Source organism: Lygodium microphyllum, chromosome 6 (genome assembly GCF_053477565.2).
Source record: "Lygodium microphyllum isolate KBCC chromosome 6, Lygodium_microphyllum_v1.1.10, whole genome shotgun sequence".
Taxonomy (NCBI): domain Eukaryota; kingdom Viridiplantae; phylum Streptophyta; class Polypodiopsida; order Schizaeales; family Lygodiaceae; genus Lygodium; species Lygodium microphyllum.
Window position 1 is genome coordinate 108,472,026 of NC_141140.1, and position 10,875 is coordinate 108,482,900.

General features: G+C 37.1%; 1 pseudogene across 1 annotated transcript; it reads right to left on the reverse strand.

Moving 5' to 3' along the window:
- Positions 1-3,544: 3,544 nt before the first annotated feature.
- Positions 3,545-4,446, reverse strand: LOC148034946 (antifungal protein ginkbilobin-like protein pseudogene; annotated as a pseudogene). The gene is made up of 2 exons (XR_015691218.1): positions 4,312-4,446; positions 3,545-4,257 (listed from the first exon to the last, which is right to left on the reverse strand). The product of XR_015691218.1 is annotated as an antifungal protein ginkbilobin-like protein pseudogene (transcript).
- Between the last annotated feature and the right edge of the window lie 6,429 nt (positions 4,447-10,875).

Consider the following 10,875-nt stretch of genomic DNA (forward strand, 5'->3'; position numbering starts at 1 on the left):
GCTACAAGACTTGTGGATCTTAGTCTCTTTGTCGATTTTGTCCATACCAAGTGTTGCATTGAGAATGATGGCCAAACCATAGTTGTTGCTCCTCGAAATGGTAATCTTTTTGAGTTATCTTTAAATGACGATATTGAAAATGTTATTACAGTTCATGGTGATCTTAACAGAAAAATATGGCATCATCCCTTTGTTCACTCTAATTTTTCTAAGCTTGTTAATCTTTATTGCCGTGACCTTGTTCAAGGTATGGAATTCAAAGCTCATCCTCATATGGGTATTTGTGAATATTGTGCACTTGGAAAGCATTTTCACAAACCCTTTTCCATTTCCACCACAACTCATTCTAGAGATGTGCTTTTTCTTATTCGCACTGATATTTGTGGACCTTTTCCTCCATCAAAATCTCAATATCCATATTTCATGACTTTTATTGATGACTTCTCAAGATACACCACTATTTTTCTCTTGCGATAAAAATCAGAAGCTTTATTATCTTTTAAGCAATATAAAAAAGCTACAGAATTTCATATTGGTCGTTGCATCAAGAAACCTCCCAATGATAATGGTGGAGAATACATTTCAAATGATTTTGATGATTATTATAATAATCAAGGTATTCATCATGAATATATGTAAACATAAGAAAAATCTTGCTTGCAGACTTCATCGAGCACTCTTTGGTATTAGACAATCTTCATGAGCTTGGTATCAAAAAATTGATCTCACCCTTACAAAAGAAGGTTTTATCTCTTGTTCTTCAGATCCTAACTTATATATCAAGTGCTGCAATGATAGTTTTGTTATTCTTGCTCTATATGTGGATGACACCATAGTTGTTCCTAACAATCTCAACTTCCTTCAACAAGTAAAAGGTTTTATCTTCTACATTTGACATGGTCGATCTTGGAGAGATACACTGATGTCTTGGTATTCAGATTCAACGCTATCAGGAAAAGGGTATTTTATTACTAGGTCAAACAAAGTTCATTGAAAATATTATTTAGAAGTTTTGTTTGGATTCTACACATCCTATTAGTACTCCTTGTGAGCTCTATCAAAAACTCTCAGTTTTTGCAAAATGATGGACAATTAGTATTACATCAACCTTATGCTAATCTTGTTGGATATCGTCAATTTGTTGGCTTAAATTCCCGCCCTGACATTCTTTTTGCTGCAGATTTTCTTAGACAACATCTTAGTTCTCCATGCCTTAAACATTGGACTGTAGCTAAATGAGTTTTGAAGTAATTTAAAGGCACTAAAGATTTTGAATTGGTTCATCAGCACCAACAAAACTCTAATTCTCTACATTCACTTCAACTTTTGGGTTATACAGATGCAGATTAGGCAAGCTCTCACTTATCTATGAGTTTTACAAGTGGAAATTGTTTCTTTATCAATGGTTGTCTTCTTTCTTTGGACTAGCAAGAAATAACATTGTGTTGTTGTTTCCACTACAAAGGATGAATATGTAGCTGTATCTTTAGTAGCTCGAGAGTTAGTATAGCTTTGATAGGTTCTATCAGATATTGGCCATCCTCCCCTCTCCAGCATACCACTTCGATATGATAAACAAAGTGCTATTAGTCTTCCTAAAGACTATATTCAACATAAAAAGTCTAAACATATTGCAGTGCATTATTATTATGTTCAATATGAAGTAAACAAAGGCACGATCATGATTGAACATTATCCAAGTGATCATATGACTGCAGATATATTCATCAAAGGACTCAATGAAGCACACTTCACTTTACTATGTGCTTTGAACTTGGAGTCGTCTCAACTTCAATCTTTGGGAATTAATCTACTATGACATTATAGTATCATTGTACATATTCCTTGTAGGCACCATACACTTCACATATGCACATACACCTCAAATCTCTTGGTCATCTTTGTACATACATATTCAGTTTTACTTCACATGCAGAGATTCACTTTGCATGCACACAATAATCCTTCTTGATCATGTTTATACATTTGGATATAGGAGCTCTGGTTTTTACCTCGGGCTCCCTAAGGTTTTTCTTCATCCCTAGCTAGAGACCTTTGTTTAAGTGGGGGTGTTGGAGCTATATATAGCTCACCCTATCTAGACTACATCTCACCTATATATATGTAGATTGTGATCAATATGATGTAATCTTTGGGAGTGTATATGGTGGGTCTCTTCTCTCCCTCTCCCATCTCTACATATCTTCTCTCTCTACATCTCATTAGTTAGTTATGTACGGATATATTCCCTCTATCATCCATATCATACACTACAAGGCTATCATGGTGATATGAATGATTTTGATAAATTGGTAAAATTACATTAGTGACCCTCGCTAATGCAAATATACCATATGGGTTTAACATACAGATGTCTAATAGTCATGAGAAAGCTTCAACATTAAAGAAGTTTCACGGATGTCTAATAGTCATGAGAAAGCTTCAACATCAAAGAAGTTTCACGGATGATTTACCAGTTCAAGAAGAGGGTTTTATTTAGTATGATCATTTTGCTTCCTATTCACTTTTAACTAATAGTTTAATATCGGTTGATTTTTTTATATGCTAAACCTATGTATCTTTGTATATAGGGAGAAGGTAAATGTAGACCATACAACTTACTTTTAATCTAAAAGTTACTATAAAATTATCACCATTTGATAGTAGGATGAAGTAGAAAAGTAAAAAATAAAAGCATATGCAATGAAAAATGAATATGAATAATATCTTCACTTATGCCACTTTGAAAAGAAAACTTAAAGCATGTCGATGGCAACAAATTTATGCCTACTCATATATAAAACTACAAAATGTGATTTATAGATTGCATAGCCGATTTTAAACGTAGGATGATTAGGTACTTGATTCATTTTGAACGATATGAATATGTGTAATTCTTCTATTAAGTTGGATTGACTTTTGTATTGTCAATCGACACAATAAGCATGTGCGCTCTTCAAGAATTAAAGAATCGTATTAATGTGTGGAGAAGGATGGTGTTTAAATGGAATTTATCAAGATGTGAGCTCAATGTATTCTGTAATTGACCCAAGGGTTGCGATTGTGTCCATTGTGAGATCATAATTTTCGAGCCTAGGATGCTTAAAGGCATTAATTAAAGACAAGTAAAGAAAGCCAATAGTGCAATTTACTAGCTTGTAGTCATAAGTGGTATCAAAGCATTACTTATGATCTTATACATGATGTTGTGGGTCCCTATGATTAAACAATTCACAATGATTAGTAAATATGGAAGCATTTCTCTAACTTTATAAGTAATAGCACATGAGACCAAGCATCTTCTTGGTTTCAAAAGCCTATTGCACCAAGGTCAATGAATTGTACACTTGGCACAAATGATATTGTATAGCAAATTTGTGAATGATGTATGCACAACAAATATTTGTACTTGAAATTGAAATTTGGATCCCAAGCCATAGGAGTGAAGAAGGAAGACAAGAAAACTTAGAGTATTGGAAAAGAAGAAAAGCTTGCGCTAGGAAACTCTTATGAAATAACTCTAATTGTAGTGAAGACGGGAGACAAGCGAACTTTGATTGTTGGAAAAGAAGAAAAGTTTACGATTAAAAACTCTTATGAAATAACCCTTGTAGTCAATCCATGTGGAGCGAATGTCCCTTTATTGTCTTAGTAACATCTCCAAGAGTGTGTTTTATTTTGTGCACGAGCGCGACGGAGAGAGAGAAGGGAGGAGAAGGAGGCGAGGCGGAGGAAGAGCGACGAGTGTGCTCGGGTGGTAGGGTTATTAATTAGCTGGAGAAGCCATAGTTGGCATAGCCGAGGGAGCAGTTCCGGTACTGCACACGAGCAGTGAGAGCGCTATGGCAGATGCGCCAGATATCGGAAGAGAGGGTCTGGAGGCAGGACTGACAATCGGAAGGGAAGGTAGCGGCGGAGCAGGCGGCGAGGCCAAAGGCGGGCGCGTTCCCTCCGCCGTAGCGGGCCTGGAGGGAGAGACTATCCGTGTAGGGGGTCTCCTGCACCAGGTACGCTAGCAGTGCTCCCACATGCCCCCAATACGCGCTCCCCGGCTTTATCGGCTTCGGGCTGCAGGACGCCGCCACCACCGCCTGGCCGGTGCGTACTGTGGAGCTGGGGTTGGCGAGACCTGGCCGCACCACCGCTGCCGCTAACGATAAATGTGCGAGAGTCGTCAGTGCTACCAACTGAAGAAGTAGGTACTTGCGCTCAATATTATGCGTGGCCATGTTGAAGTATTAGTTAGTAAGGATGTACCTGCATGATGTGAGGGATCTAGAGAGAGAGAGAGAGAGAGAGCACCCGCCTTACCAAACTTGACACTTATCACAGACACTTAGCCTGCTCGGAGCTTTTACTTCAGCCATCGCCCCCTTTCACCCGTTTTATAGAGAGAGCACCAGCCGCCGCGATATGGAAACCACGTGCTCTTTCTAGCTTCGTGCCAAACTGTGCTGACTAAAAGTCAGCTCCATCATTTCCTAACTTGCTTCGTTTGGTTTCCTCGGAGAGCACTACGCCTGCTTATTTTCCTCCTTCGTGCAAAGCCCCACTAAGGAGTCAGCTCCACCATTTGCTTCAAAAGAGCACTACGCCTCTTTGTTTAATCTCAGTGGGTTCTGCTTTCTTTGATACTCGAATTCCTTGAAAGTCCGTAAGCGGGATCTCCCTATTAGGTCTAAGTTTTTGATTATTCCCATCCAGAAAAGCCACACAATCATCAATATGACCATCAAAAGTAATCAACGATTACTAAAAGCATCAAACGTTGACTCGGAAATCTAAAAGATCAATTACAGTGTGCCATATTGTAAATGGATTATGATTGGTTAATAACGGATAATTCTTGCATTAGGTGGTATGTGAGACTTAAGAAACTCAAAGGAAACATGAAATTCTAGCCACGAGTTTGCACATGTAGCCTATAAGGAGCCTTAAACAATTTATTGTCAATAAGGAAAATATAGATTTGCTAGTCAAGACAGATGTATCTATGAAATTTATAAACTAGGAAATTGTGAATACTTTTCTAGGCTCCATCTTATCAATTGGAAGATTTGCTATCTAAAAGAAATCCCCCCACCATCTAGGAAAGGCTATACTAGATAACCAACTAAAGGATTGTTCACTTCTTCCAGCTAGTTTACACTTTTCCTTCATACATTTATTTCGACATCTACTAAATCTTTCCTCTTCTATTCTATAACAAATGATCTACACATCTCCTAAATGGGTAATATCCATGTAACAATACATATCCTCAAGTTCTATCATAATTTTAGAAAATGGAAATTTTATCAAAATAATCCTAGACTTCAAAAATGCCCCTTACATTTAAAGATTGCTAGAATATTGTTCATATTTGGTTAGAGTCGCCATGTGCCCCTCAAATTTTCTTAAGGTTTTGAAAATGCTCTTAAAAAATTTTCCCCATATTCTAAATGTATCCCCCATAAAATTACAACTTGTTTCGCTTCATTATAACTTTCAAGGCTTTATCACAATAAATGTGCTTCACAGACATCAAAATATAATATTCCACAAACTTGATACGGAAACTCATGATTTATGAAGACAAGTATCACTATTATTGGGTTGAAAAAGCACCGACTATAGATTAAGAAACTAAAAAATGAGTCCCTTATATATCAAATTGGGGACTGTGAAAAGCAATTTGAAAGATAGTGTGATAATTTCCAAAACATGGCTTTATCTAAACCTCTTCTCAATGAATGTGAATATTGACAATATTGTGTTAATTCATCCTTATCATTCTTGTTCAGTCTTAAAGATTACAATGGAAAAGTTGCACAAGGAGCATTATATGGACTTCTAAGTAGGACAAGAGTATACAAGTGTATATGATCAGTGGCATTTGTGCACTTTACTTTAACTAGATGATTGCTTTTAAAATCAATGCAAGGCTACCAAGGTTTCTTTAATCGTATGAAAGTGCATTAGTGAAAATAACATTTGCTAAGGAAAAGAAACGAAGGTTGGACTTAATGGGGGCTAGGTAGAGTGTAGTATAGTGCAAGGAAACATACCAAGTGATGGGAAAATAGGCATGCGCTTTTAAACAAGAGAAATGTGTATGAGCACCTCTATAAGCATGATGAGGCATTCTATTAAGGATCAAAGTGGATTTAGAGATAAGATAATGACAAACTAGCCATGGAAGGAAGGTATTAAGCATATTTTGTATTTTGAGGCAAGAATCTTGAAAGGCTTTTCTTATCAATCACTAATGGTTTTGCATAGTGTCTAAGAATGGTTTTACATAGCTTCCAAGAAGTTAATAATGGTTTTGCATGTTCTCATAGTGTATAATAATGGTTTTACATTGTGTCCAAGAAATTAGTGATCATTTTGCATGGCTTTTACATAGTGTCCAATAAATTACTTATCAATGTCCAAGAAATTTTGAATCAAGTCTAAAGCCCATGTGAATGTGATCTTTAGCCTTGTGGCTTACGAGGCATAAGAATGGGGCTAATCCATTAAGATCCTCTTGGTGAATAAGGCATGCGATTAGAGCTAATGCATTAAGGTTTTCATACCTTTAATGCATATCTTTAGCTTGACGATACGAAAAAACCATTCACTTTCTTCTTTAATTAGCTTCTACTTTTTTCCCTAAAATAGCAATATGCCTCTTTGAATTATCTTAGTGGATTCTACTTTCTTCGATACTCGAATTCTTTGCATGACTGTAAGTGGAATATCCATACTAGGTATAAGTTTTTATTATTACCATCTCCAAAATCCCTAGGTCATCAGCCTAACCATCAAAAGCAATCAATGAACTAAAAGCATAAAACCTGGACTTGAAAAGTTAAAAGATCAATTTCAGTTTGCCGTATTGTAAAGGGATTATGATTGGTTCATAGTGGATAATTCTTGCATGAGCTGGTATGTGAGACTTAAGAAACTCAACACAAGCCATGAGTTGGCACATGTAGCCTATAAGGAGCCTTAAACAAGTTATTGTTAATAAGAAAAAGAGAGATTCACTAGTTGGAACAAATGTATCTATGAAATGCATAAATTAGAAAACGGTGAACACTTTTCTAGGCTCTATCTTATTAGTTGGAAGAATTGCTATGTAAAAGATATTCCCATAACATCTAGAAAAGGCTATACATCTAGATATCCAACTAATAGATTGTTCACTTCTTTCTAGTTGACACTTTTCCTTCATACATTCATTTTCATCTATTAAATCCAAATAATGTACACATCTATATGGGTAATCTCTATGCAACAATACATGCCCTCAACTTCCATGATAATTTAAAAAAAGTCAAAATTCATCAAAATAACCCTAGATGTGAGAAGTGCCCCTTACATTTAAAGATTGCTAGAATATCTAGCATACTTGGCCAAAATCGCCATGTGCCCCTCAAATTTACTTAAAATTTTGAAAATGATCTTAAAATATTTTTTCCATTTTCCAAACGTAAAACTACATTTTGTTTTACTTCATTAGGTTTTCAAGGCTCTTCCACAAACTTGATATAGAAACTCATGATTTATGAAGGCAATTATCACTATTTTTTAGTTCAAAAGGCACTGACTATAGATTAAGAAACTAAAAAATAAGTCCCTTATATAACAAAAAAGGGACTATGAAGAGTTTAAATAAATTTGAAATGTATGCATACTAAGATAATGTGATAATTTTTAAAACACAACTCTATCTAAACCTCTTATCAATGAATATGAATATTGACAATATCATGTTAATTCATCCTTACCATTATCTTTCAATCATTAAAAAAAAATTATCACAACATAGAACCATGGCAAGAATAGCTTGCAACTGGAGCCCCAAGAGGAACACCAAGGAAAAGGGAATTCTCTTGCAAGAAAATCTATCTTGTAACACCAACAAGCTTTTTTATTAGGTTTTATATTATCACAATGAAGAAAAGAATACCAGGCACAACAAATCTTCATGCACCATCATGTAGATCTCCCACGGATTTGATAGAATCAACCATATTCTTCAATATCTTCACAAAATCCATCAATATAACAAAGAAAGCAAAGGAATACACCATCTTTGAATGGAAATACATCACATAGTATTCATCTTCAATATCTTCATAGTCTTCTCTCTCAATCTCTCATATACAATCACTCTGTTTTAGTAGAATTGACTATCTCTGACTCTCTCTCTCTCTCTCCATCAATAATACATCATATCCTCACTACAATCTCTCATAATCACTCACAATAATCCTTCTTAGGTCGTGGATACCCCTCCCAAGAGGTATGTCTGATATGAAGAGTCACCAGAGCCACTACAATGTCTTTTCATAGCTCACCACTGTCACTTCACTTCAGTCTTTACTTAAGTCTTCAACAGCTACTTCTTTCACTTCTTTTAGCTCTTTTGCACTTGTATTCACCTCTTTCCAAGGCTAGAAAACTTTCCCAAGCTTCACTCTCATCCAACAGAACACATACAGAAGCATACAGAACAGTCACAGTACAGCACCAGAACAACTACAGTACAGTTACAGTACATAACAAAGACAGAAGCTCTACAGAAGACCTACAGAAGGTTACAAAAGGTCATCAAAACCTCATAACTCATACTCAAACCATTCCAAACTCTCAAAAACTATTCAATAATCTTTCACAAGATCTCAATCTTCATCAATCATCAATCTATGCTTCATACAGAAGACAATCAAAACAAAACAGAAGCTATACAGAACCAATCAGAACATATCAGAACTTCACATCTCCACTAAAAATCATCATGAACTTTCAAAACATAATCAATATCATCCAAAACACTCTCAAACCACTTCCAAACCAATCAATCATCTCATAAAATCAACCATTCAGCTCTCAAAAACAACAAAAATCAGCCAAAAAACAAGTCATTTCAACACTAAACATATCCCCGCACTTAATAAGGAAGCATCCTTGCGACCCAGGAAAAAGGGAATACAAGTTCATTCAAAAGCTCAACTTTGATCTTCAATACATCTTCAAAAACAATCCATCCAACCACGACCCCAACTTATAACCTGTATCCAAGGATTTGCAGACTGAGAATACTGATGAGCAAAATGCATATAGTTCTGGTATGCTTGACTGGCAGTTGTCAATTCTCCTGGAATTATTGGCCAGTTTATCTGAGGTCCTGTAAGAGAATCATTCGAGCTCCATCCCCTTCTTCTGGAAATCTGATGATCAAACCCGTCATAGTCACTAACCAACTGAGGTGGTTGATAGATAGAAGTGGCAGGAGATGGAAGTGGAATAAGGAAAAGTGGATGAAGAGATGGGTAGGAAAAATCATAAAAGGAGGAATAATTTAAAGAAGGAGTGGCTGAAATTTATAGGGAATCAATTAAGAAGGGTGATAACTGATAAATAGGAAAGGTAGAAGGTACATGAATGGATGGAGAAGGGGAAAATACTCTATCCTCGATAAAAGAGCAGTATGTAAATATGGGAATCTGAGGAAAAGATTGAGGTTGGAAAAGAAGGGGTAAGATGGTTGTGGAATTGGTTTGATACAGGGAAAGATATATATCATATCGGTGAGCCATTTGTTGGTAATAGAGGAGGGTAGGAACAGAAGGTCCTAAGAGAGATCTTCGATGATAGACATCAAAAAAGGTAGAATCAAATGAATTATGTTTGGAAAGATAAGCTAAGAGATCCACCCTCAGTTGATTAGTGCTCTGGGCATAGGTAGGGGTTGTGTTCTGTCTTTGAGTCAGGACCACAGAATCAATCATGGTATGTAAGGAATTATCAGGGAAAGTAGCCACTTTGGAGGAGTAACTCTGAAACATATCAGCTATGCGCAACTCCAAATGGTTGACATACAAAACAGCTTGTAAAACCACGTCTCCCACATACCAAGCCATATCCACTTCATTTGGAATCAACAAGTCTCCTCGTAGATACATATATGACATCAACATGTTATCTGTCGTGATAGAATCTTCAAACACCATACGGACCACCTCTGTCAGCAACTCAGGAGACCAAGCCCCACTTTTGTAATTGATAGTGGACAAAGAAAGAATGATCCGGAGGAACATATTCCTGATACTGCTCAAATGAAGACCATAACAAGTCCATTCTGGACTGCAAACTTTCCGCTTTATCTTGGAAGAGATGACACAAGGTAGCCTGTCTCTGAAGAGCTGCCAAGTCCTGCTGTGAGAGAGAAGGGATCAAGGGAACATGAGGGCTTGGAGGAACAGACCGTGACTTTGCAAGTTGATCTTGCAACTCCTTGATTTGGGAAGTTTATGATTCCACTGTGTCATTAGCAGTTTGTAAGGCTGAAAGTTTAACATCTAAAAGAGTTTGGAACTCTTGCGCTTCTGTGGACATCCTCTCCTTCTCCTCTGAGAGGCTAGTAACCTCTGATTGAGCCTCTATTAAACTGAATCTTCAAAGAAGATATCTCATCTCTTTGGGTTGCAATCACTTGGGTTTGTTGCTCCATCTGCTTCAACAAATTAGCTAGGGTATCCTTAGTAGAGGCTAACCCGGATGTTGCCTTATGCAACTGGTCCTTAGACTCCATCAGTTCTTCATAAAAGGAAGTGTACAACTGTTGAACACAAGCTGTCACTGACAGTTCAATCGAACTCTGAATGTCTTTACATAGGAAAGGAATGGCATCTCCCGAGACTAGACTGTTCAGTGAGGGAACTGTTTAGTGAAGGAGGGGAAGGAGAAGAAGGGTGAGAGGGAGAAGAAGGGAGCAGAGGAGGAGGAGGGAATGGAGGAGGAGGAAAGGGGGGGGGGGGGAACACACAGGGAGAGGGAAAGAGGAAGGGAGGGAGGCGGTTAGGGTGGGGAGGGGTCAGGGTAGGGGGGATAGGTAAGGGT